The sequence below is a fragment of the Zonotrichia leucophrys genome, chromosome 18 (assembly GCF_028769735.1).
Source record: "Zonotrichia leucophrys gambelii isolate GWCS_2022_RI chromosome 18, RI_Zleu_2.0, whole genome shotgun sequence".
Taxonomy (NCBI): Eukaryota; Metazoa; Chordata; class Aves; order Passeriformes; family Passerellidae; genus Zonotrichia; species Zonotrichia leucophrys.
This window is the reverse complement of record NC_088187.1, coordinates 10,017,384-10,044,319: the sequence shown is the minus strand read 5'-3', so window position 1 is coordinate 10,044,319 and position 26,936 is coordinate 10,017,384.

Here is a 26,936-nt window from a genome sequence, read left to right as displayed (position 1 = left end):
AGATGCCAATGCCAATCACAGCTCTAGAAAAGTCTGAAAAATAAATTCTGAAGGAGATTTTTGAGGAGGAAACTGTTTCTTCCCTCTCCCTGAAGTTGAGACCTCCACTCACTGCAATCACAGCGATTTCTGTCAAAGAACCTGAGTTTTTATTTCCATGGGTTTGGGCTGGTTTGGGGGGACTTTTTATGGGTATTCTTTTCTAACCAAGAGGTTTTTTCTCTTCATGCACACTAAATATTTTTTCCACTCATAACCTTGTCTTTTGTTTTCCAAGTGCATTTTTCCCCATGTTTTGGTGCAGGGATTTGCTGTGGGCATGGGACGGAAGGGTGCAGGTGACACTAAGGAAAGAAAACAGCAAAAGGAGTAGATTTGGTCTGACCAGCATCATGAAAACACCCCAAACACCCATTAGTGAGTGAAAGAGATTTATCTGACAAATCCCCCAGTCCGAAATTCAGCTGGGTTGGGATTGGTTGGGTTTTTTTGCCCGTACTTTGGAAGAAGAGCAGTTTGGGATCCCTGATGTTTGCTGATCACTGTGTGAACAAGGGGATATTCAGAGGGAGGGTCAGAGGGGTGGTGCCACAGCTGGGTGGGCTCAGGGCTGGTCAGGAAGGTCGAGCTGCAGCTTTGGGGTGCTGATGTTGGGGGTCAAACGTCGCTGCCTCTGCTCATCAATGCTAAATGAGAGTTCAGGGTGTGTTTCACACTCGAGGCAGGAGATGCAGCCCCATTTCCCCACAGATTCCATCCCTGGAAGTGTTCAAGGCCAGGCTGGATGGAGTCTGAGCAGCCTGACCCAGTCAGGTCATCCCTTAATCCCTTAATGAGGTGGCCCTTCCAACCCAAACCCAGAAGATTTGCTGATGAAAGAGGAAAACTGAGGAGAAGATCTGCAGGTGAAGGTGTCACCATGTCATGGCTGAGACATTAACCATTCCATGATTAATGAGTTATTCCCACATTTCTAAGCCTGGCTTGTGTTTCCTTCAACGTAACATCCAGCACACAGAAGCTTAAAACAGGATGCCTTGGTTTGCATTTGCCACAGATGCAGAAAACCAGGGGGGGAAAAAAGCACATGTGGAGATTTGCTACAGCTCAGCTGATGCACAGGCACTTGTTAAATCCCAGGAACTTGAAATCTCTTCCTGGCAAATGAATTACAGCTCTGCCTGGGCTGGCAGGGCTTTAGCAGAACACAATGGCACTTCAGAGCACTTAATGAGGGTTCATTACAAAATAGATCCAAATTATATCATGCAGGAAGTACGTAGGATGGAACAAAGAGGAGTGGGTGAAAAGCAGAGGTTCCCAAATCGATGTGTTTTGGGAAAACCATCTCCAGGTTCCAATCACCGTGTCAGCTGAATCGTTTGAGCTGCCTTTGTGTGCAGAATCATGCAGGAAATCCCAACAAAGCAGAATTTCTCGTAAGACTTCTGGTGCATCAGCCCTGTGGGCCGAGCCAGAAGGAAACCACAAAAACAACTGCTCTCTTTGCTGCGTGGCTACTGAGAGTCCCAGGTGGAGGCTGAAGATGAAATGTGTGTGTGAGAGTGTCCAAACACTGCAGGGCTTTCCAAAACCCTCCCTCTGGATGGAGAAACAAGCACATGACAGGGGCAGAGGGTCCATCTCTAAATTATGCATTGTTCTCTCTTCAGCTTGGCTGGAACTGACCCAGTGACTTCATTTATTTAAGAATATTTTCAAACATTTCCTATAGGTCTCGGATCAGGTATCACTCTGGAACATCTTTAAGGAAACTTTAGAGCTTTTATACACTTCCCTGAACAATGGATTCGTTTCTTCGTTGTTGCTGTGAAAGAGGTTTCTGCAGAACCTGAAATGTATAAACAGGGAGAAAAATTGGCTCTAAAAGGTCTTTAAAGGTAATTTATATTCAAGGCATGGTTAAGGAGTTGAATTGGCCCACCCTCACCTTTTAGAGGACTGAAATAATAAAGGTTAAAGACCAACAACAGTAATTCAAGATGGATATTTAAGTCACAACTAAATGTTATTGGTGTCTTCTGAATGTTTGGTGCACATAAATTAACAGTTGGACTCAATGACCCTAAAGCTCTTTTCCAGCTTACAGGATTGTCTCAAAAAGTCACAGCCTTCCCCTCCTGGGTGGTTTCTGTGCACACTTGAGGTTTTCCCATCACCAAGGTGGGAAAACCTCAGGGATTCTCTGTCCCAGGGGACAGCAGAGAGGGCAACACCAAAACCCTCAATTCTCCTGTCAATGGTGTTCCCATTGAGCAAGCAGAGCTCCCAGCACCACAATTTCCCATTTTTGCAGCCACTTCTCCCTTTTCTGAATCCTGGTAAAGTCCTGGGCAAAGGAGCAGAACACCTTGGAAGAGTTTTTGGCAAAAGCTCCAGCAGAAGGGTTAATTTTCTGGGAGTGAAGGATATTCTAATTTGCCCACTACCTCTTTAAATGGATGTGTTTCCAACTAGGAAATGTTCTTGGTACCAATTATATATGTATTTTTTTTAAATTTCCTAAAATCCTATTGGGAAATAATTTTCTCAGATCTCCTCAGCGATGTTTGTTATTCTGTTTTCACCGGATTATGAAAAAGAGAGATGCCTGCAATTTCTGATTTCTTTAGGGGCGAATTTCATCCCTTTTGTGAGATGAAAAAAATAAACTTCCCAAGTCTGTTTCAAGTCCTACCCTGTAGTCTTTCAAAAATTTACCAATTCTCATCTAGCAGCAGCATTTCCTGGAGAGAGGAATCAAAAATTCCCAAGCACAAGAGGAAAGATGAATAAGAAAAAAAAGAGCTTTTCGCAGATGAAAAGCGGGGAAGTAGCACAAAAATTGGACAGGGTTAAAAAAAAGGTATTCATGCCAAGGATCTTGTCTTGTTGCCTTCCTCTGCAAGATCTCCAGAAAGCTGCTGGCACTGAATGAAACTCGCCGTGAGGCCGCGGCCGAGCGCGCCGAGGCTCCGCTGAAATCCAAGTCCTGCTCGAGTTTTTTTTCCAGAGTTTGTGAGAGCGATTTCCCTTCCACCTGCTGAGCAAACAGGATAGCAGTAAAATATTTCCTCTGAGTGACTCACAAATCTGTCGGAGGTGATGAGGCCCCTTGGGAGCTGGATGATGTCTTAAATAACGATTTGCTTTTCTGCTCCTGGCCAGCGGCGCTCGCTGGCCGGGCTGGTAACACGAGCTGCATTCTCAGGCTGTGCAAAAGCAGGGAAACAGGGAATGTTCTGCTGTTGGCTGTTTTGCTCTCAGGTTTACAGCAGGCAGCTTGGTGGGATTTGGGATGCACAAAACAAAAAAACAAAACAGGAGGAAGATTGCAGGAGTTTAGTGATGTGATGCTTTTACAGCCTGAAGATATTGTCTGAGTTAATAGCCCAAAATTCCTGCTAGGAATGGGCTCTGCTGCATGGAACATGAGGTTTATCTGCTCAAAAGTTATTTTAGTGAAGGTTTTTTACCATATCAAGGTACTGAGGGATGAAGGATCCACAGCCCTGAGCAGTCACCACCCTACTGCTGGTCTGGAAGTAGGGAATGTACTTTTGGAAGTACATGGTCCAATCCATTCCCAAAGGGAAAATCAAGGGTTTGTGTGGCCCACAAAGCTCATCCATGTCATCCTTGGGGCAGCTCCTCACTGCCTGTCAGACCAAGCTGCTCCTCGTGCTGACAGCCACAACCCCAGGAGGCTCCAGCAAAGCTCACCCGGAGCCCTTTTATTTTTATTTCACTTCCATAAAGGCAAGACACCAACGGAAGATTAAAGTGAATTATTGTGTGCTATGGGTTTCGGAAACATCCTTCTGCTTCCTTCCTAGGTCATGCTCAGCCCCGTGGGTTGGGACTGCAGGCTCTGCTCCCATTCCCAGCCCTTCCCATTCCCATTCCCATCGCTGCTCTTCCCAACATGTGCATTTCCAAGGGGAAATGATTAACTCCAGCCATCTATAGAAAGAAATTCTTCCTATTTAAAGACACCTCTGACAAAGCTGAGCGGGAAAAAATGGCTGCAATTGAATTGAAATTGGCTGCGTTTTTTCCCAGGAATGTTTTCGTGTTTTCCGTGAAAGATAAAGAGAAGTTTCTGCAGGAGAACATCTGCCATAATTGCTTTTTGAAATTAATATATCCACTGCTTCCCCACTTGAAATTAAATCCCATGTATCCAATGGAAATATTGATTTCTAAACAGTCGGAGTGCGAAATTAAAGCATGAGCTGGAGGTGTAGTGAATTAAAGAAAAGGGATATTTAGTTTCACAGTAATTAATATTTGGACTTGTATTTAACTCATGATCTGAAAACAAGGTGACACCTATGAACAGCCAGGCTGAAAACAATTTGGGTTTATTTTCTTTTGTTTCAGAAATGTATTGAGGACTGAAACGTTTCTATCCTTCTCATTTTCCACTCCTGCTGAAGAATTTAAACCAAGGTGAAACAAGAAAAGAAACAGCATAGGCAAATTTCAGAGCACAAGATTAATTACAAGTAGGTTTTTTCCCCCATTCTCTAATAATCTACCCTGGAATATTTTGGTGTGTTTTCCCTGTGCCAGCAGATTCCCAATGAATTTTTCTAAAGATATCTGAGTTCTTAACTCACCCCTCAAGCTGCCTGGGAGCCAAATGGAACCAGTCCTTTGCCAGTGGGGTCGTGTTTGTTAACAAACTTTAACACTGAGATCCTGCTTTTTCTTTCCCTGAAATCATCATTTTGCCCATGCCTTGATGATCTCAAAGATTCTTTTCTAACCTAGTTAATTCTGGGATTCTGTGAAAACACCTCCAGGAGGGTTTTTTTTTTTTATTTTTCAGGCATCTGTTTGGGGGATATTCAGGGAAAAGGCTCCAAATCCACAGCAGGAGGTTTCAAGGCTGATTCCCAACTTGAGGCACTTGCAAAATTGATGTCAAAGTTTGTCACACACAGGCAAATCCTCCTCGCCCTAGAAACAAAAAGAAATGTTGTCAGTTTGCATATTTTCAGCTTCCATGGCATGGAAGGTGAATGTAATGGGAGAAAAGAGGAAAACTGAACGAATTCCTACCAGGAACAGCTGAAGCTGTCAGGCCCTGGGCTGGGGAGGATGCTCCAGCTGACAAGTGAGGCTGCAGAACTACAAAGATTTATTGTGCTCCAAAAGAATTCCTGTGCTTGCTGAGCAGGGCTGCTGCCCCGGAGTAGCTGCTCTCAGAAATATTTTCCATCCTGAGCTCCAAGTGCCTTTTCTTGCCCAGATTCCATCAGAACAAGAAGCCCCAGGATTTATGGGCCTGTCACTTACCTTGGGGGCCTGACCTGATGGCCTGAGGCACAGGTTTTGTGGGGACAAAAGAGGGAAGGGAAATTGGGAAATGGAATTGAGGAAATTGGGTGAATGGAGGAAATTGAGAGAATGGAATTGAGGAAATTGGGAACTTGAGGAAATTGGGGGAATTGAGGACTGGCCCATCCTCAGGAGAGCAGAGATGCCCAGGTGTGGTTGGTGCTGCCTCAGCCCTTGTCTGGTGTAAGAGCAGAGCAAGGCCCTGTGTCACTCAGTGCCCAACCTCAACCCCACCAGGTTTTTTCAGACAATTAAAGGTATTTTCAGCAATGTTACATCACCTCCTTGACTTGATAACAGCCTAAAACCAGCAGATTTTAGGTAATGATGGGGAGATTCAAAATCCTCATTCTCTGTTCACGTGCAGGTGCCCAAAATGAATGAGAGACGATCTCAGCTTCAGAAAAAAATCTATTTATTTATTGTCAGGCAGCTCCTGACCTGCAGCTGGAGCTGATGCACCTAAAAGCCATCACTACCTTGTTGATGGGGATGCCTAAAAGTGAAATTAACCTTTTCTGGCTTCAGGGTGTCTCAAAGCTGGATGAGTAATCCTGGGCTTGCACCCTGGCCTCCTTTCATATCCACTGAAGAAAACCAGACATCACCAAAATTTCCCTGTGTGCACGAGTCTGAGGATGAGACAAAAAAATCTGGGCTATAAAGGGAGCACAGATAACAAGCCCAGACTGTGCCAGTGGCCTATTTATAGGATTTCTGGGATAAATCAGGGAAATTATATTATTGTGGCAATAGAAAAACTCCAAATCATGTCTTTGTCCCACTGGCCATCACCTCCTCCTGCTGACAGAGGTGGCCTGGAGAGGACAGCAGGGACAGTGACAGAGGATGGAAATGAGCCAAGGGACAAATGGCAGAGGCTGCTGTGATGAACAGGGCTCAGAAAATCATGAGTGGCAAAGGAAAATTAGAGATTGTGGGATAAATGAGTGTCAGGAGAGCTGAAAATGAAGATGGGAGAGAGAAGGTCTCCCCTGGAATGGGGCACAGCACCAGGACCTTGGTGGAGCTGGTGCAGAGGAAGATGTGGGGCAATCAGGGAGACGGAGGAGAAGCTAAAATAGCTTTGTGCAGGCTAGGAAAAAGCAGGAAAAGGCTAGGAAAGGGATTGCTTGCTATAAATAGCCCAGGTAAACCCCCAGGGAAGGGAGAGAGAGTTATTTAAGCCAAAGGACAATGTTGGCCACAAATCAAACTGGTTGTGAGTAAACAGAGGGGGGAAACATGCAGGAGGTTTGCTCATGCTTTTCTGAGCATCACAGGAAAGATGTTCTGAAACAACTTTCCAGTCCCAGCAGGAACCTGAGCACTTCTAAATCTGTCAGAGCAGGAAATGGATCTCTGTGCCAGGATGGCTTCAGATCTCCATTCACATTACTCAGGCTTGATTTCATCTTGATTTTGCCACTGACAAATTTTTGCCCTGCCTGGGGAAATGGGAGTGGACGAAGCTTGAGAGGCTCTGGTTGAGAGTTTGTCTGAGGGCAGCTCCACTCTGTGGATGGGAATTGGGCTGGCATCACTGGAATATTCACAAGTGACATCCTAATCCTTTCTAGGCCTCCTCATTACTGCCTCATTCTGTTAATTAGTTAATTAATTGTGCTAATTTTTTGTTATCTAATCTTATCTCCTTCCCTGCAGCTTAAGTAGATCATTAGGGTAATATTGGCTAGGGGAATTTTGCAAAAATTGGGATTTTTTTTTTTTTCCCTGGCTAAAAATGCCCTGAAATCTCCTTGGGAGAAGCTTCAGTCAGCAAAGAAACAAAACAAAAGCAGCACTGGGTTGAATAAGAAATTTCAGCAAACAGGGAAACTGAGGAAATTGGGTTCAGCTTTCCTGCCCTTTAATTATCCCTTTCACACAGCCATAAATGGAGGAATTTGATAGTGACACAGGAAAAAGCTACATTCCCACAAAACCTTTGGTGCACACGTTCCAGCAGCAGTGGGTGAGGATAAACCAGGGTGGTCTCTCATTTTGGGATTAGCCTCATATGGGATTTTGGCTTGGCTCTGAACACAGCCCTATCCTAGCCCAGTTTGCAGAGAGTTGAATTCTCAGTTTCACAGAATTTTACCAAACTGCTTTCTTTTTAAATCTTAACACCTGAGGGAAATGGTGCAAGACTGACACTCAACCCTTAAGTAGTTAATACTGCAGGAAAAGAATTTTTCTTGCCATATAGAAGAGATTCCACTCTATGGCCCAGAAACCAATAAATTATTTTATTAAAAATACTTCCATTTAAAAAGGAATTCTAGAGGAGAGAGAAATGTGTCATTTCCATTTTATTCTCGGTTTCTTGTTCTAAAGATCAGATTCACACTACCTGAAACTTGTAATATAGTATAGAATAACTGTATAATAAAAAAAAAATATAATAAATATATATTATATTTATTATATAATAAATTTCTATAATATATTATATTTATTATATTAAAATAAATACAATAATACAACTATATAGAATAATATAGAATAATAAATAATTCTGATATCATGGAGTCCTTCTCATCATTTCTCCCTGCCACAGGAGTCACCTTGACTCTGATAACTTGGGTGCAGCCCTGGTTGGGCTCTTGTGCTGCCCAAGGTGAATCCTTTGAGGCCTTTTGATAAATCCCTACTTTATTCTTTAACTCTGTCCAGCCTCTGTTCTAGGTAACCTCTCAAGACATCAGGAGGGCAAAGAGAACCTGTCATCATCATCATCGTCATCTTCCTCCCTCATGCTTCACCCTGAACCTTCACTCCCAACCACCCTACTGGTGATTATCAAGGGTTGATGAGCAGCCTGTCTCCTCTGGAAATTCTGTATCTAACACAATTCTGTATTTAGCACAATTCTGTATTTAACACTGCGTCCCAGCAGTTGCCCTGGGAGCCCTCTCCATCTCCCACATCCTCAGCAAAACCCATTTGTGAGAGCAGGAGCTGAGTGAGCTTGGTCCCAGCTCCCAGCCAGTGCAGGAGAGCATTGCCAAACGGGGAGAAAAGTGCATCTGATTCTCCTGCTAAGGCGTCCAAGGAGGGCCACAAAATTATAGCTCCAACTATAAACAGAATGAGTACATTTTGTTCATTTTCCTGTTCTCTGCCTAATCGATGCAATATGAAGAGCTGCTATCAGTGCAGAGTTATACAATCAGATGGCAGCAATAAAAGGAGCGTTAGCAAGTCTGGGCTATCATGGGAGGCTGCCTGCAGGAAGCAGTTATAAAACAAGGCCCTTTAGATCTCTTTAGATGAGAACATCACATTCGTGACAAAGTCATTCTGATGTCTGCCTGCCCACTTAATACTCAGCTAATGGACATCTGCATGGAGATTTACAGGGGCTGCCTGGCCCAGGAGCAGTGCTGAGGGTTGTGGCTGCACAGACAGGGCTCTTTGTGCACCTTAAATAAGATGTGTCTTACATCCAGCAATAAAACCTCCATATATCCACGAGTTCCTGTTATCTGCACAATATATCATGTGCAGAACTGGGTAATTGTTGTCTGCTTTATTGTTTCCTTGTTCTCTGAGACTCCTGGAAGGTTTTATTGTGGTTTTAGCACAAATCAGAGTGCAAACTCACAGACTTGCAAGTCTGTGGCATGAGGAACACAGTAGGAACACTGTAGAGGGACAAAGCACAAGCTGGGCACCTCCAGCAGCTGTCAGCAAGGAGCCTTTGCTGCAAAGTCTTTTGTTCGTTGGTAGCTGAAAAGTTCCTGCTTCTCTGCTGCTCCTCAGACTGGTTTTCCTCTCTTCCAGCCACCTCTCCTCTGGTATCTGCACAATGCACTTGGAAAACCCAGGGACTATCAAAAAATGAGAGCTGTAAGGCTTTAAAAACAAACAGACATTTCACCTGTCTCCAATCAGCCCCTTCTCAGGGCTTGGCTTTGATTTCCCCAGTGCAGAAAAGAAACGGAGAGGATTTTAATTTCCTTGGCTCCCCAGAGCAGCATGAATGAGGCTGCAGCCTTGCACTGGCCTTGTGTTATTAATGGGCTCCATGCTTGCAAATGTCTCATTCAATATATTTGCTCCAAGTGCTTCCAAAAAAAAAAAAGGGGGGGGAAAAAAAGAAGAAAGCAAACCTCAGGTTTCTGGGCCTAATGTATGTGACCTGACAGCATGAATACATTAGATCTTCCCCAGAACCACACAATTCCAGACTGTGCACTGGATCTCCAGCCTTTTTATCTTCATCTCAGCTCTAATCAATGTGCTGGCAACGAGCCCTATTTTCCTGCCAGTCTGGCTCAGGCTCTGTCTCCCTCTGACAGGGTATGACATTCCTGCTTCCAGAGTGCCTGCGAGCTGGGAATGGGTCTGAGCTCCCCGTTTAGGCATCCCCAGCATCTTTCCAACAGCACTCATTGCTTTTCTGCCCAGTTTCCTGGCTCCCCCAGCCCTCTGCAGGCACCAGGAGCTCTGCTGAGGGCTCTGAGGATCTCATCCATCATCCCCCAGCCCTAAAGGAGGGCCTGAAATCCAAACCCCAGGCCCACGAGCTCTCAGTTGTCTTCTTAAACTCCAGGCAGGTGGTGGCATTTCCCCACTCTGTGTCTGGTTTTCCCTTCCCAAGCTCTGGTTATCTGCAAGCCTTTCAGATCCCAGAAGGAAGAGCTGGTTTATATTATGGGCCTGGACAGTGTCTAACCCAGGAGGGCCCCACTTTGATTAGGGTCCCTTGTGACCACCGTAATGCAAGCGCTGCTAATAAAATGCATTTGAAGCAGAGAAAAAAAGGCAGTGATGCTCCTTTTCCAGTTAATTCCTAACTTGGGAAGGCCTGGGAGAGGTGGGATTTTCAGCCAGAGGTGAGCTGGCCTGACCTGACCCATCCCAAGCCTTTGAGCTGTCCTTGCAGTGCTGCAAGCTGAGCTTAGCAAGAGCTGTGCTCATCTGTGCAAAGCCTTCTGTGCACATCCAAATGTGCCACATATTTGCCTTCCCAAAGCTGGACCTGCTTCTGTTAACAGCAATTAATCACTTTACAGCCAGCCTTTTATTATTATGAACGCAGCAGATGTGTTTCCATTAATAGGTTCCCGAGTGAGCCTTATCCAGCATCGCTGATACTTTAATGAAGGAGATTATGTGGCCTAAACAGACTTTTCATTTGCAGCATCCTCCCATTTCTATCTGCACTTCCCAGCGAGCAAACAAACCCGAGTGGGAATCTTGTTTCGGGCTCAGTTTCAGCACAGAAGATAAACTTGCTGCCAAATAATGAAATGTGTCCCCTGGTTTAATGTGATTTGTAAGAGCTAAACCTTGCCCTGCGCTGTTTGCAGGGCTCTGAAAGCAAACATCAAGCACAGAGATGTCTGCACCCTGCTGTGGGGACTCAGAGCTCTCTGCTGCCCCAATTAACCCCAAAATCTGAGCCAGGAGAGGGCAGGCACTGGGCTCCCCAGGGATGTGTCTGTCTCCACAATATGGGAATTTTTCAAGCGTGCTGGTTGCCATTAAAAACTCATCACTTCCGACAGTGGCTCAGACCTAGGAAGCCTTTGGGTGCTTATAAAATAGTCCCTAATTAATGACAGCAATCATGAGGGTCACCAAGCAGTGCCACGGGAGGTTTCTCAAGCCAAGAGGATGTTTTATGTTTTCCAGGGTTTTTCTTTTGCAAGGTCAGACTCTGCAATTGCTTTTGCTCCCCTAAACCACTTCTAGAGCCAGACCCCTTCACCCCACATGGCTTCTTCACCCATTTGCTGCTCAGCATTCTCTTTACCTTATTGAATTTTCATCTTTAACTTGGATACCAAAAGCAGAAGTAAAGAGGCTACACTGCTCCTTGGTAAATAGAGGAGGCAGCCCCTAGTGTAACACAGACAGAAAAAATCCTGCGCATTTCAAACAAGTGCTCTGGGATTCCTAAGGAGCACCTCCATTGTAGAGATGTATCATTTTAAAATCCAGAAGGATTTTATAAATCCTATAAATAAATTCTATAGATCTGCCTTCCCCTGCTCTGTGCAACAAAGGGTATTAAAGCATGTCCTGTCTGCAGGAGGGAGCTCAGCCCCTCAGGGTGGAGGATTTATCTGCTGGACAGTGACAAAGTGACAAAGTGGCCTCGGTCCCAAAGGCAAGGTGGGAGTGCAGCCACAGTGAAACCCCAGGGCACTGTTCTTCAGCTTTTGGGTCCCTGCACCAAATGCTTGAGGTCTGACAGAATGGAAAAAGGTTGAACTTTCCTTCACACCCACATCCAAACAACTGCACCATGAAAAACCAGAGATAACGAGGCGACGACTGCCCCCAGCCTTGTCTCTTTAAACCAAACCAAAACAAAGCGCTGCCTTTTTAATTTGAGCCCAATTAATTTGAATAAAGTGAGGAAATCACATCTGGGCTGTGGCTGCTCCAGAGCTCCTAACCACAGCCTGCGTGAGGTTATGTCAAGGACTTGCTTGTCAGCTTTGCTTTAACTCACATATGGGACCGGGGAGGAAAGAAAACCCAAGAGTTTTTACTTTCTGCAGTAAAAGCCAAACTAACATAAAATGAGATTAATGGCAACAGCAGTGACTGCTTTCATTTCCCAGTGAACTGTCTCAATAGTACCAGTAATCAAGATCAGGTTGGCTTTCATTCTTTTTTTTTTTCTTTCTTTCTTTTCTTTTTTTTTTGGATTAAAAAAACAACTTTTCTTCAGAGAAAAGAAAAAGAGATACTTAAAATACATAGACACATCTGTTCTCCCATATTAACAACATTACGTCTTTCTCCATGTGATGCATAATGAATCATCTCAGTGTGTTTTGCTTTATAGTTTTGTACAAATCCAATTCCTTGTGACTTTTACTGTAATAATAATATTTTCCAATTCAACAGTACCTTTCATTTTGAGTTTCTCAGCACAAATGAGAAGAGAAGTGTGCTGAACCCATTGAAACAGCTTGAAAAAGGGAGGCACAGCTGTAATTACCAGAAATTGAATTTGTCTTCTAATGGGGAGAAGAGAAAAGCACTTACAGCTCTTTTTCTTAGGCAGACATATAATTTTCACTGCACCCTGCTCAAAAGAGCCGGTGTTGTCATCTCCCTTTGGAATGCTTGGAAACACGAGGCTTGGAGCACCTTACAATTTGATTTTTTTGTTACTTCTTAAGATTTAAATTACATGGATCATGTATTCTGGGCAGATCATACTTCTCATTCGAGCCACTGCTGGGTCTGTGTGATGAGATGGGGCAGAGGTTCTGCTTCCATCCATCCATCCATGGAACCATCCATCCATGGAACCATGCATCCATCCATCCATGGAACCATCCATCCATCCATCCATCCATCCATCCATCCATCATCCATCCATCCATCCATCCATGGATCCATCATCCATCCATCCATCCATCCATCCATCCATCCATCCATCCATCCATCCATCCATCCATCCATCCATCCCTCCATCCATCCATCCATCCATCCATCCATCATCCATCCATCCATGGAACCATGCATCCATCCATCCATCCATCCATGGAACCATCCATCCATCCATCATCCATCCATGGAACCATCCATCCATCCATCCATCCATCCATCCATCATCCATCCATCCCATCCATCCATCCATCCATCCATCCATCATCCATCCATCCATCCATCCGTCCGTCCATCCATCCTCGTGGACATGGTGTTGAGGCACAGAAATGAAAACCCAGCAACCTCTCCCTACTCTGCTGCCCTTTGGATGCCCTCAGGCCTCATGTTTGCCTTCAGGGCTTTCCTCAGAATTGCTCTGGGTTTTCCTGATGCTCTTCATGGACCAAAATTAGATCCATTTTTTCTTTTCCTTCCCCGTGGCCACATGGGAAAGGTGATCTGAGATCACGTTCCCCCAACTGTTTCATTAAACTGAAATTCCCCAGTTCAGACATGCAGGGTTAGAGGGGATTGATGCTCCTAAGGAGGTACCAAACCACACCTGAACCCTTCCAGCCCATGGAAAACCTGAAATCATGGGCACCTTTCTGGGGTTTATAGGAATTGTTAACCTCATTTAGCAGCAGTAATTAACATTTCCTTGAAAGACAGAGATCCTGAGACATCAGACAATGTGTCTGAAATGCTGCTTGAGGACAAAAGTCTTTTTTGTGTTTGCTACCAAAATCCAACAGGAGCAAAGGAATGTTTTCCACAGCAAGGAATGGGAATGATGGCTCTTTTTTAAAATTAAAAAAAAAAAAAAATCAAAAGACAGAAGAAAGAGCAAAAATTCTTGATTCAATTAAGTTCTTAGTCATGTAAATAGTTGGGAGTTTCCACAAAGTAATGTCTTTATAGCAGGATGCCAATACAGTGTATAATTAAAATGTAAAAAATGTAGAAAGTTGGCCAAGCCTTTGATGACAAACAAGATTTTCCTAACCCACTCATGACTTGGCATTTTGATCCCGAAATTTATCAACAGGAAAAGGTGATGATTTCTTTTTCTGGACTGAAACGGAAAATAAGTTATTTTGTAGGGAAATAAATCTCGTTCACAAAATTTATTTGCTCATTATGAAAGCTTTTAGCATTTGATCAAACTTTAGAAGAAGAAGGGTTTTCTGGAAATGGGATTTGTTTTCTTTGATTGGTTACTTTATATAATAACTGCTTTCTATTGTATAATATGAAAGGCAATGGAAAGCAAAGAGCTTTTACATAACAACCATTTAATTAGAATAATTTAATTCAACTTTACCGTGCTGTACCAAAATGATAACAAGACTTTGGCAGCAAATATCAGCGTTGAGCACAAAGGAATCCCAAAATACCATGGAACACTCTCCAGTGTTTTAACCAGCACCCCTAAGCAACTTCATTCTCAAACTTTGGACAGCTTTGTTTTTATTTGCTCTTTACTAAACTGGAAATTAAATAAAATCCTTGACAGGAGGTGGTTGAATGGGTTGATAAATGTAGTTTTATGTTATTATATAAATGCAGGATCATCAAGCAGGGTCAAACAGTGGGAACACCACAGTGTCCCACCCTAAGTGCAACCTCTGAGTCCAGAGCTTTTCCATAGATTTGAGGCATTGAATGAGAATGAATTTTAAAATTCAGTGTTGTCTTTTCCTTTATTACCTTTACCCTTGCATTAAAGCAGCCATTAATTGGAATAATGTAAACAGCAAATCTTCTTGCTCAAAGAAGAAAAGGTGAGCAGCAAGGAAAAGCTTTTAAAACTCTAAATTTCCTTTATTGTACAGTTCCTTTTGGTATGGTCAGGTCTCAGGGAACTGCAGAAAGCCAAATCCATCTCTGAGCTCTCCAGTGTCTTTTCACCATGGACCTCGAGCCAAAAAACATCTTTTGCCAACATTTGCTACTCAACACCCTTTGAGCTGCAGGCTGGGAAAAGAGACCCGATCAATAATAAAATCTACCCAGAGATGAACATTTTGGCCAGCTGGGGAATTAATCCTCCAAATGGTCACTCCTGGTTCCCCAGTTGGGTTTTCCCACATGAAGGAAAGAGGAAAAGTTGGGCACAAATCTCACCCTCCTCACTGCAGAGTGGGAAGGTTCAGCACCCCTAAAATGCCCCAAATTTATTTCAAATTTGAGCTTCCAAATCTGTGATCTCCAGTGCAGAGTCTCAGCTCAATGCCTTGTTGATCATTTATTTTGCTTTGCAGCACTCTGTGGAGTCCAGGCTTTACATTTTAAGGCGTAAATAGGTAAGATCAGTAAAAGTTCACATAGCATGTGGTCCCTGATTAGTCATTCCCAAACAGTTGGGGCTACAGATTTTCTCAACCAGGTGTCTTTAGTACAAGGCACATTCCTCTCTCTTTTTCTCGCTGTGATTGCAACGCTTGAATTTTGCAAAACACAAGCTGTGCAATTTCATCAGAATTTATTTGGTACGAGGCAGCTGAAAAGCAACATTATGCCAAGAAAATGCAAGGAGAGAAGAATTCACAAGTCATATATTGTGCAGCTACACTTCTCAAAGGGCATTTGTGTGTTTTAGTGGAGCACCAAGCATGTTCGTGTCTTTTATGACAGAATAAAGCATTCAGCAGCCCATGATACAACTATTCAGACTGCTGGCAGCCACCAGCCAGTTTCCACTTCTTTGAGTGCAAGATTCAGGGTGTGGAAACTTTCTACTTCCTTGGAAACTCTTCTGAAAACGGGTTTTCACTCAATTCAGCCTCTAAGTGTTTAAGAGGTGACTGAAATTCTGAAAGTGGACGGGCTGTTTTAGTGCCATTGGCAACCTCGGGAAGTTTCTCACTATGTGGAGGGAAAGGAGGGGAGAAAAGTGGGGGAGAAATCTGTGTTATTAAAAAATCTAACTCAGGATTTTCAGTGAGCGCCTCCTCTCCCTCTCCTCCTCTCCCTTTGAAAAGCAGGAGGTGAAAATAGCAGGATACTTTTCACTTCCATGTATTATTCACCCTCTGCATCAAAATTTCTACCCCTGCGCTTGGAGCTCCGCTTTCTGCTGTCACTCAGAGCTGCTGATTCAGTGAGATTGGCCAAATGCTTGATTTAACCCAAAAATCACACTTGAGAAAATTCCCACCATCATCCAAGCAGCAGCGAAGATTTTGCTTAAATATACAAAGGATATTCCCAAAGAAATCAGTGATGGGAGATGCATAATGCCCCTGGGATGGAAAATCCCCCCTGGATGGGGCTGATTTCACCCAAGCTTATCAATTTAAAGTTAAATATCTATTTAAAACACATTGCAAAGGCTCTGGAGAGGCTGGTGGTGGGAGCTGGCTGTGTCAGAGCGTGATTCATGCCCTGCTGGGGTGAATCAGCCTCTGGATGCTCCTGGCAGCCCTGGGCAGAGCAGGGATGATCCAGGGGGCTCTGGGTGGGCTGGTACTGGCACAGCCTCGGGTGTGAGCACAGGAGGAGCTGGGTGCTTGCTGGTGTGTCCTACAGCAAAGAGGTGGCACAGAAATGGCAGAGATGGAGAATGATGGGATATCCCGAGCTGGCAGGAGCCACAGGATCATTGATCCAGCTCCCAGCCCTGCACAGACACCAAACAATCCCACCCTTCAGCTCCCTGGTGTCGGGTTTTCGGCTGTTAACCGAAAGGTTGGTGGTTCGAGCCCACCCAGGGACGCCAATTGTTGGGTTTTCTCGGCTGTTTGAAGGGCCTAGAAAGGCCCGGAGTGGCCTTGGGGCAGCCCGCGTATCGAAGGACGAGAAGAGGCTTCAGTTCTTCTTTCGGTTTTTATGTTTATTAATTGTTTATCTAAAAGATTTTCTTTCAGCCCGACAGAGCTCTGCTCAGCAGCCAGCCATGAGCACACTGTGCTGCCCTCCGGGCAGCCACCTATCTTTATACCCATGGTTACGTGTACAATATTTATCATTTTTCCCCAATACCATTTATTCTTATTGCCCGGTGCACTTTTAGTAATGGCCAATCCCAAAGTGCCACCATCACCACAGAAGATGGAGGAGAAGAAGAAGAAGCAGAAGGACAGGACACGCCCCAATTCCTCCATCTTACTTCTCTAAACCCCCCTGTACAGAAATCCTAAACCCTGTGTCTCACCCTCTAATTAACCAATCCCTTCACCATTCACCCCGGTGAAACCCTCCTGTCCTCATACAGGTGTCGTCTCCTGTGTAGGATCAAAGTCCAGCCACCAGACACTTCTGGAACATTCCAGGACTCCCGAGCCCCCCAAGGTGGTCTCGGTGGCACCTCAGGACTGAGATCCTGAGATCCGACACCCTGGGAGCCTGGGCAGTGCCCAGCACCCTCTGGGGGAAGAACCCTTTCTGACATCCATCCCAGCCCTCCTGACACTTATTATTCTCCCTGATAACAGAAAAAACTCATTAAATTAAACCCATGTTCAATCCATTTCTCTGTTGCTTCGTGTACAGCTGGCTGGAGAAAGCTCCTATCAGTGACTTGATCTATTTTTGTGTAGTATTTAGCAAGATGGTCATAAGCCTTTATGAACTTTCTGCCAGGATAAAATAGTTCCAATTTGTGTCTCCACTTCACTTGGGTCTCTAAATATTGTCCTGATCTCACAATTTTTTTTTTCCACTCCACTTTTAGATATCAGCATTCTTTACCTTTGGGCAACCTTCATCATACAAGAAAAAAATAGGACTAAATAAACTAACCTTGGGGTGATTAAAGAAATAACTCTATTCCCAATGGAAATATCTGAAATTCCTCAGCAATACCATGAGAAACTAGTCCTGAATGTGATCTGATTTCAGAGGATGATTCATGGTTTCTGACTCAAGAGAAGTTGTTGATTGCAGTCTAGGTGTCTCATCCTAAACAAAGAGACACTTTTTATTTTGGTACTTTCTAGCTAAACAAATTCTTTTTCCTTCCCATGTTGTCAATATATTGTGAATATTCATAGCTGTGGACAGAATAACACAGGGAAAATTAACATTTCTCACCAGGCAGCCAAAGGAGACGAGGCAGGACCTAAAGCACTGGGGGAGTTTGCCATGAAGCTCTTCCTGAGTGGATTTAGGGACAGCAAAACCTCTCAGCTGCACCCTCTGACCTTTGCTTTGTGTTTGCTACATCATTTTGTGCTGTTGTTGCTGTTTTCATGGAAGTTCTGGGAACAGCCTGTGCATTTCTTCACATGCCAGAACAGAGCATTCCCAGTGTCCATGGAGGAATGGGGCCATGACAGAGCATTCCCAGCCTTTTGCTGTGAGTGTGGCCATACAGAGTGAACAGAAAGCAAATGCAAACCCAATCCTGCATTTATCCTAATTCCCATTTTTCCTGCAGACTTCCAGCTGTGGATGGGAATGAGAGGGAACTGGTTTGTCCTTTGTGTGGTGGCCCTGCCACGATGGGGACAAACCTCACAAGCCACATTTGGGCTCAGGCACTCAAAGCAGGGGGAGTTTTAAAGCAAACTGGGAGCCTGGGACGGCTCTGCCTCACTGCTGGGAGAGAACAAAGATATCAAATTGTGAATATTTCACCATTGTTATTATCTACAATAGCACAGCCACGCTCGCTGGTGTCAGAAGGCTGCAGCAGGAGGAAAGACTTTTGAATTATTAATTCCTGAGGGCTAATTAATAGGAAGGATGCTGGGAAAGCCAGCAAGCAGAAGTTCAAAGCTGGCGTGTTTGTAGCTGTGAGCAGCCAAAACCTGGCCTGGGATTTCAGGCAGCCAGTGACACCCTTTGACATCACAGGCTCAAATAATGACACAAACACACCAACCGGGCACTGCTGAGCCTTTGCTACCAGCAGGAGACAGATAAAAGAGTTTGATTTATAATTGATTACCAAAAAAAAAAAAAAAAAGAAGAAAAATACCCCAAAAGAAGATAAATAAAACAAACTGTTTTCTTTATCTGATGCCAACTGTTGCATCTCCCTGGACCAATTCAGTGCACGGTACAGAGCAGATTGCCCAGGCTGAATTTCTGATTTCAGCCCTGCCTTTTTTCTGACATGTGCAGCTGAAATCCAACTGAAGGTGCTGTGATGCTGTTTCTCCAAGGCAGAGATGCTGCTGCAGTGATTCCCCTTTGAACCCTGGGCTGGTTCTCAGCCTGCCCCAGCCGTGTCCTGCCTGCAGCATCCCCTCACTGCTGGGTGGGACCGTGGTCACAGGCGTTTTCAGGCAAAAGGAGAGACGAGAATGTTGACTCCATGTTCAGAAGGCTTGATTTATTATTTTATTATATATATATATTACATTATATATATACATATATATACGTATATAGATACATTATATATATACACATATATATACATTATATATATATATACACATAATATATACATATATATATACACATTATATATATATATATGTATATATATATGTATATATATATCTATATATATATATATATATATATATAACATTATAACTATACTAAAAGGAAATAGAAGGAAAAGGTTTCCTCAGAAGCTAGGTAAGCTAAGAATAGAATAGAAAAGAATGATGACAAAAGGCAGCTCTCTCCGACTCTGTCTGAGATAGCTCCCTCTTGATTGGCCATTAATTATAAACATCCAAGAGGGGCCAATCACAGGTGGACCTGTTGCATTCCACAGCAGCAGATAATCATTGTCCACATTTGTTGCTGAAACTTCTCAGCTTCAGCAGGAAAAATCCTCAAGAAAATATTTTTCACAAAAGATGTCTGTGACAGCTGGGCCTGCAGCTCGTCCTGCTGAGGGATGGGCTGCTGGGATCCCCATTCCCACACTGCCCCACGTCCCTCTGCCAGCCCTGAGAGGGACAAAAGCGCAGCAGCTGCCACCTGGCCCCACGTTGGGAGGGCTGACATCCAGTTGGCACCCAGCGGGCTCCTCGCGCTGGAACGGGAAGAGAACTCCCTGCTGCAATTCCCCTCCAATTCCTGCTGTTTGCCCCAGGAATAAACTCGTTGCTGCTGTGAAACCCCCTCCCATGGGCTCCGGGAGGGAAGCAAGGAAGGCAGGAGTGTCAGCCAGCTGGTCAGCGGCCAAATCACTGGCCAGAGGCCAACTGGCATCCCGTGTTTTACTCTCAGTGGAGGGCCTGGCTGCAGATCACCTGCCTGGCATTTCCTCCTGTTTATCCTACAAAAACCCCAAATGTCACACCCTAAACCAGTGTTTCCTTGGTGGCCTAGCAGAAATGTGGTAACCAGGATAATTCTTCATTCCCCTACTGAATAAAATCAATTTATTTGAGAGTTACGAGCAGGGCCTGAAGGGAAATGCCAGCAAACTGAAGGATCATTTCCATGGGGATGCTCAGGAGACATCTCTCAGCGACTCAGCCCAAAATGTCACCTGTCACTGAATATCTTGAGCCTTTTTCCTTCTTGTTCTGTATTTGCTTGCAGGGAACACAACAGGGGATGGTCCCAGCCCTGGGTGTGTGCTGGCCAGGCTGGAGAGAAAAAGAGAAAAAATCTTGCAGCTCTTCATCCCTGCCTTGGGTTTGCTGCCACTGATTGTCCCTGAATCCTTTTGGGAAGTGTCACAGACAACTTTTCATGAAAATCCTTTCCTTAGGATTTTTCCTCCTGAGAAGCTGAGAGGCCTCAGGAACAAAATGCAAACAATGATTATCTGCTGCTGTGGAATGCAACAGGTGCATCTGGGATTGGATGTTTCTAACTAATGGCCAATCACAGCCCAGCTGGCTCAGACTCAGCCCGAGCCACAAACCTTTGTTATTCATTCCTTTCTATTCTTAGCTTAGCCAGCCTTCTGATGAGAACCTTTTCTTCTATTCTTTTAGTATAGTTTTAATATAATATATATCATAAAATAATAAATCAAGACTTCTGAAACATGGAGTCAACATTCTCATCTCTTCCCTCAACCTGAGACCCCTGCGGACACTGGGAAGGGGCAGACTGGTTGGTGAGCCCAGCTGGGAGCAGAATCCTGCATCCCTCCCAACTCTCCAGCAGCTTTTCACCCATCCCATGCAGGGATGGAGCCCGTCCTGCTCTGGAGGAGGATCCTGAGGGCTGTCTCTTAATTGCAATGCACTCCATAATCTCTCCTCTATTTCTGTCTTTCCAAACCCTGCTGGCAGTGTCCAAGCCCATTTTGGGCATGGCAGTAAACACCATTTGTTTTTCCCTCCCAGTGTCGCTGTCCCAGCGAAGAGGAGTGACAAGGGTGAGTCACCATGGCATCTGGCAAAACATCCTGGGAAAAGTGTTTGTCTGGAAAGCTGAGGAGCCTTGACCCAGGAGAGGTGACAGGATCCTCCAGAGCCTCTCCAAACCTGTGGGAATGGAATATTCCAGCATGAGTGGATGGTGATAAGCAGCAGAAAGCAGCTCAGCCCTCAGCTGTGGAGTGCTCCACTCCTGCCTGGCAGATGTTAGCAGCTGTATCAGGTTGCACATCTGACTTTTCCTCTTTTTTCCATGAGGTTTAGCTTGACCCAGGCTCAGCCCAGCTCTAGGTCAGCTTTACCCTGGGGCTGCCCCACAGAGGGGTCCCTGTGCCCCCGGCCCCATTTGTGTGACAGATGAGCAATGCCATGGTTGACTCTCACAATTAAAAGGCAAATATTATGGATTTGTTAAGAGAAGTTTTATGGATTTATAGTTATGCTTTACCCCACCTTGTGTTGTTATTATGGGGTTTGGGACATTTGGGAGGGCAACACCTCCAATCAAAGTGATCTCCACCACTGGACAGTGAAGAAGGAGTCAATTGACAAAATTTTGGAAGGGGATAAAGGGTCAAAAGGCGAAACCTCCATTGTGTGGATGAGCACAAAAAAAACCCTTTGGATTTTTTTTTTCCTTTGGTGGGAAAAAAATCCTTTTGCTCCCAGTGCTACAATATTTTCTCTAGTCAGCCTTGTGTTGTAGTTTTGATAAGGTTTTAATAAACCTTTTAAACTCTTAGAAGTGAGGATTGTTTTTCACAAGTGGGACAGCGAAGGGCGCACAGAGGGGGCTGTGGGCAGCAGAGGGGCTCCTGATGCAGTGGAGGGATGCAGCAGGGCTGCTGGAGAGGTTTCTGTGTAAAACAACGTGCAAAAGTGCAAGGATTCACCAGCTCTGTTCCCACAGAACATTTCAGCCCTTTAGTCCCAGCCCTTCAGAGCTGGGATGATGATTGTGAGGGGAGGGCAAAGCCTCACTCCTAAACCCTCACCCTGTGCATCACCCCCAGCACATCATGGACAGGGACACAGAAACCCTGAAACTGGGAAACAGGAACTATAGAAAAATCCCAATTTTAACAAGTCCTAATTTCCCAACTTAATTAACCCCAAAAATTCCTCTGCCTCCTTGTCTCACTTGCAAACATTTCCACCTGATACTTTCCCTTCATCAGATGTCTGTGTTCCCCTTAACCCCCCCAGGACCTGCGAGCAGGACTGGGCAGGGTAATAGCAAACAGATCACAGACTGAGCAATAGACTAAGCACAATTAGGCCTCACATTCCTCTCACTCCTATAAATAACTCTCAGTTTCCTCTCCGTGTCTGCAAATTTCATTAGTATGATGGAAAGAAAAGAGAAACACACACACTCACACACACACACTCACACACTCACCCCAAAATTGCTTTTCTTGCAAAGCCCAGAGCTGATCTCTCAATCAAAGGTTTTGTTCAGCCTGGGGGAGGAAGGGGGGAGTTAAACCCACACCCCCACCAAGCCCTGGGCCTTGTGCTCCTGGCCATGAAGGGAAAATTCTCTGCAGATGGCTGAGGAATTCACCTGCAAGAAACAACAGAGAGAGGAAAATTCCCCCTCTTTGCTGGGCTGTGTGTGCAACCTGCAGCTGGGGCTGTGGGGTTTGGGGGCAGCATCAGCCCTGCTTGTCCCTGATCCCAGAATGACACCTGGGTGTCACTCCCAGGTCAAAGCCATCCCTCAGACACCTCCAAGTGTGCCCTCCTTGAGGTCCCTGCCTGGGTGTGAGTGCTGGGATTCAGGTTGAATCTCAACAAGTAGATGGAAAATGGAGAGGATCCTGAACCAGCGAAATTATGAATTTTATTATTTGCTCTTTTTTTCCTAGAAAAGGTTTTGTCCCTTTCTTTCCCCTCCCTTCCCAAACCCTTCTACTTTCATCTTCTGAATAAAGGCCCTATAAGAAATGATGGGCAGTAATGAGACAAAGATGATAAGGTAAATTTCAGAAGAGAAAGAATTGGCTATTGCAGCAGCCTTTTTGCACTTGCAGGGCCAATAGGAAAAAACAGACATGTAAAGCAATCCAGGAGACATGAAAAGAACCTGCACCGGCTGAATAAGGCCCAGACAATTGCCTAAATCTGTCTTTAGGGGCTGAATTGTGGGCACCCCAAGCACCTGTAGGTGGATGCTGATAGACCCCTCAAGGTGTGTCAGTGTTTGAATTTAGGGCTCCTCCTGAAGCCAGTGCCAGCCCCAGAGGGGAGCAGTTACTCACTCATTTTCTCCCATTTTGGGCTCCCACGTCAGCGCCTCAGAGACCCAATTCACTCCTGGTGCTGTTATCTGCCTCTGACGGGGAGAATTTCATTAAATTCCTAACGAAGTGAAATAATTGCCTGGCTTTTCTTGCCGCCCTCAGCCCATTGTTGTTTTCGTCTCCAGTGGCTGGAGGATGTGGAGATGGAAAGATCCAGATGAATCTAAGGAGTTAAAGGCTGGGAGAGCCCATTGTTCTGACTCCACGTTTAATGAGTTCTGCCCCAACCCATTACTTTGCCTCATCTCTGCATTGCTATCAGCAGAAAAGTGTCTGCAAATAATCGTGTCCCAGTCCTGCAGCCCATAATGAGTTCATCCCCATGCAAAAGAACTGTTATCTCTGACAAAAAAAAGGCCAAATTGCTGACTGCCTTTGGTGGGAAGTCCCAATCAACAGCGTTTAGTGAATGAATCATTTGGGAGGCCACATTCCCAACTCTCCTTGTTACTATGAGAATGGAGGAGAAGAATGGAAGGTAAAGTTTGATTCTACACTGTGGAAAATTATTGTAGAGAAGGAGAAGAGCCTGCCTGCTAAAGAGAAAGCACCACATTGGATGAGGAAACACTTTAAATTTCCTCTTCCTCGAAATCTGAGTGCACCTCTGCCAGGTTGGCTGGAAAGGAACAGGTTTGAATCTGGATAGCTCAGGGTTCACCCAGTGCTCCTGCTGCTTGTGGGATCTCAGCACCTCAGGACTGAGGTGCCACCGAGACCACCCTTGGGGGGCTCGGGAGTCCTGGAATGTTCCAGAAGTGTCTGGTGGCTGGACTTTGATCCTACACGGGAGACGACACCTGTATGAGGACAGGAGGGTTTCACCGGGGTGAATGGTGAAGGGATTGGTTAATTAGAGGGTGAGACACAGGGTTTAGGATTTCTGTACAGGGGGGTTTAGAGAAGTAAGATGGAGGAATTGGGGCGTGTCCTGTCCTTCTGCTTCTTCTTCTTCTCCTCCATCTTCTGTGGTGATGGTGGCACTTTGGGATTGGTCATTACTAAAAGTGCACTGGGCAATAAGGGTGAAAGGTATTGGGGAAAAATGATAAATATTGTACACGTAACTTTGGGTATAAAGAGAGGTGACCGCCCGGAGGGCAGCACAGTGTGCTCATGGCTGGCTGCTGAGCAGAGCTCTGTCGGGCTGAGAGAAAATCTTTTAGATAAACAATTAATAAACACCGAGACCGAGAAAAGAACTGAAGCCTCTTCTCGTCCTTTGATACGCGGGCTGCCCCAAGGCCACCCCGGGCCTTTCCAGGCCATCCAAACAGCCGAAAACCGGACAGCTGCTGTGGAAACGCAGGGCACCACAGGGAATCTCTTTGGGTCACCCTGTCCCAAAGGTGGGTACCTTCCCATGGCATCCCTGCCTCAGCATCTCCTTTGGAATCCTGGGATGCTGCAGGTCCCAACTCCTGCTGGCCACTGCTGGGAGCGCTTTTCCCTTTGCCTGATTTTGGGAAGCACAAAATGGGAAAAACAGCCCAGACAGAGGGTCTGTCCACAGGGCAGAGTTGGGAAACATGGGGCTATTTCTCCTAGAAAAACGTGAATTGCTGTTGAGAAGGATGAGATCCCTGTCACCAAACTGAGTCATCACCGTTGTCCCCACCCTGGGGCATCCCCTGTGTGTGACACACTGTGGTTCCTTGTCACCTCCCATGAGGATGATGATGGAGCTTAGGGATACTTTAGGAGCACAAAACGCTTCCTTGTGAAGTCTTAAGCTGCCTCTGCCTCGAGCGCTGCAATCAATACAAAGGAAAATAATACTTTTGTTTTACTAATCTTCTGTAGGCTTGGTGAAATATATAATAGGTTCCATTAAGGCCGAGTTAGTTAATTACTAGGTAGGAAATCCAATATCTTCTCAGGGTTATTTTCCAGTTGTCATTTTGCAAGAGAATTTCTGCTTTGACGTCATTGCGAGACAAAAAACACTCTGTGGACAAAAGAAACCACAAATCGGGGGAAAAATACATCAATATTGTTTTTCTTATAGCCTGCCACTCATTGGGTGGAATTTTGTGCAATATTGTCAGCCTGCCTCTGGCAAAGCTCCGTTTCCAACCCAAATGTGTGCAATAATAGGAGGCAGCTCATGGAGCCATTCCTGGAAAAGCTTTGCAGATTTTGCAGGTCCTTCCAGGGCCACCTTCAGGTGCTGACCAACGCCTCAAGGATCATTCCTCGCTGAGGAAAAAATAAAAATATTTTAATTTTTGGACATTTTCATGTTGGAATTCAACATCAGCATTTGAACATTTTCACATTGGAATTCAACATCAGCATTTAACTAATTTTCTGTAAATTCCTTTGCATCCCCACACAGGTGTAAATCAGTCCCACGACCTTCCTTGGTTAACAAGGATATTACCATTACCAGGATGCCATCCTAGGAGCAGAGAGTTAATTATGCTCATTAATATTAATCTGATCACCCACTGCATCTATTTTCCTGCTTCAGCAGGAGCTGAATTAAAATGCAAACTGACTTTAGCAAGGTTTCTAATCTGATTAATTACTACCCAACTTATTTACATACAAAGCCATAAAAGCACCCATCAAACTAAAATACCTGGTCATTTGTTCTGCATGGTTTTGTGGAAGTGCTGACTGCAAAAGTTCCTGCAAAAAAAATCCACTATTCTGTTGGAATCTGCAAGGCTGAGGTGGAAGTTAAATATAATTTAATGTTGGGGTTTTTTTTTTTTCCTCTGGAATTTTGTTTTGGAAGAGAACCTGAGGGGAAAAATTCTGACAATGTCAAAATATTCTGTTTTGACTATTTCAGAACAAAATGTTTAGAGTTTCCTGTTCGGGATGGATTTTGTTTTGAATTTTTTGGTTTGGTTGTATTTTTTTTAGAATAAATACATTATATTGTATTATAGAAGGAAAAGTTCGAGAGCCATAATGAAAATAAATGGTTTTATCTGGAGAAAACGGGTTTTTTTCTGGTGTGGAAAATGTGATTTTGGAGCTTTGCACAGACTCTGGTGTGTAACAGAGTTGGCCTTGAAGGACACAACAGGGAGAACCCAATCTCATCTTTCACAATGCTGCTGAAGGACCCAGCAGATCATTTTTGTCAGACTCCCAGCTTGGGTTGAAAGCTCCAGGTGCTGTTTTATGGAGGGTAAATTGATGGAGAGTGGCACGTTGGCTTCGCTTCCTTTTCCCACCAGATTCCTTCAGACTTGCAGGCAACGATGGCAAATGGTGAAGGAATAAACAAAGTTTGTGGCCTTGTCCACAATCCTTCAGCAGCCTGTCAGACATTTGTGACACAGCTCAGGGAGGAGGGAATTCCCTCCCAAGGAGACCCATTACAATTTAAACAGCTTCTCAAGGCCGTTCATGGAATCATGGAATGGTTTGGGTTGGAAGAGGCCTCAAAATTCATCTCATTCCACCACCACATTGCAGCACCCCTCTGTTATCTCCTCTCTTGCAGCCTTGTTGCCTCAGTGGGACTGAATCCTGAGAGGGAAATATTTGGGAATTGTTATTTTGGGCTGATTTATTCAGCTGTGGCCTCAGGAGCTGCCTCAGAGCTGCCACCTCTGTGCACTTGGGTTGGGGAGGGTTTCCCACACTCCACATTACTTGAATGATTCCATAAATG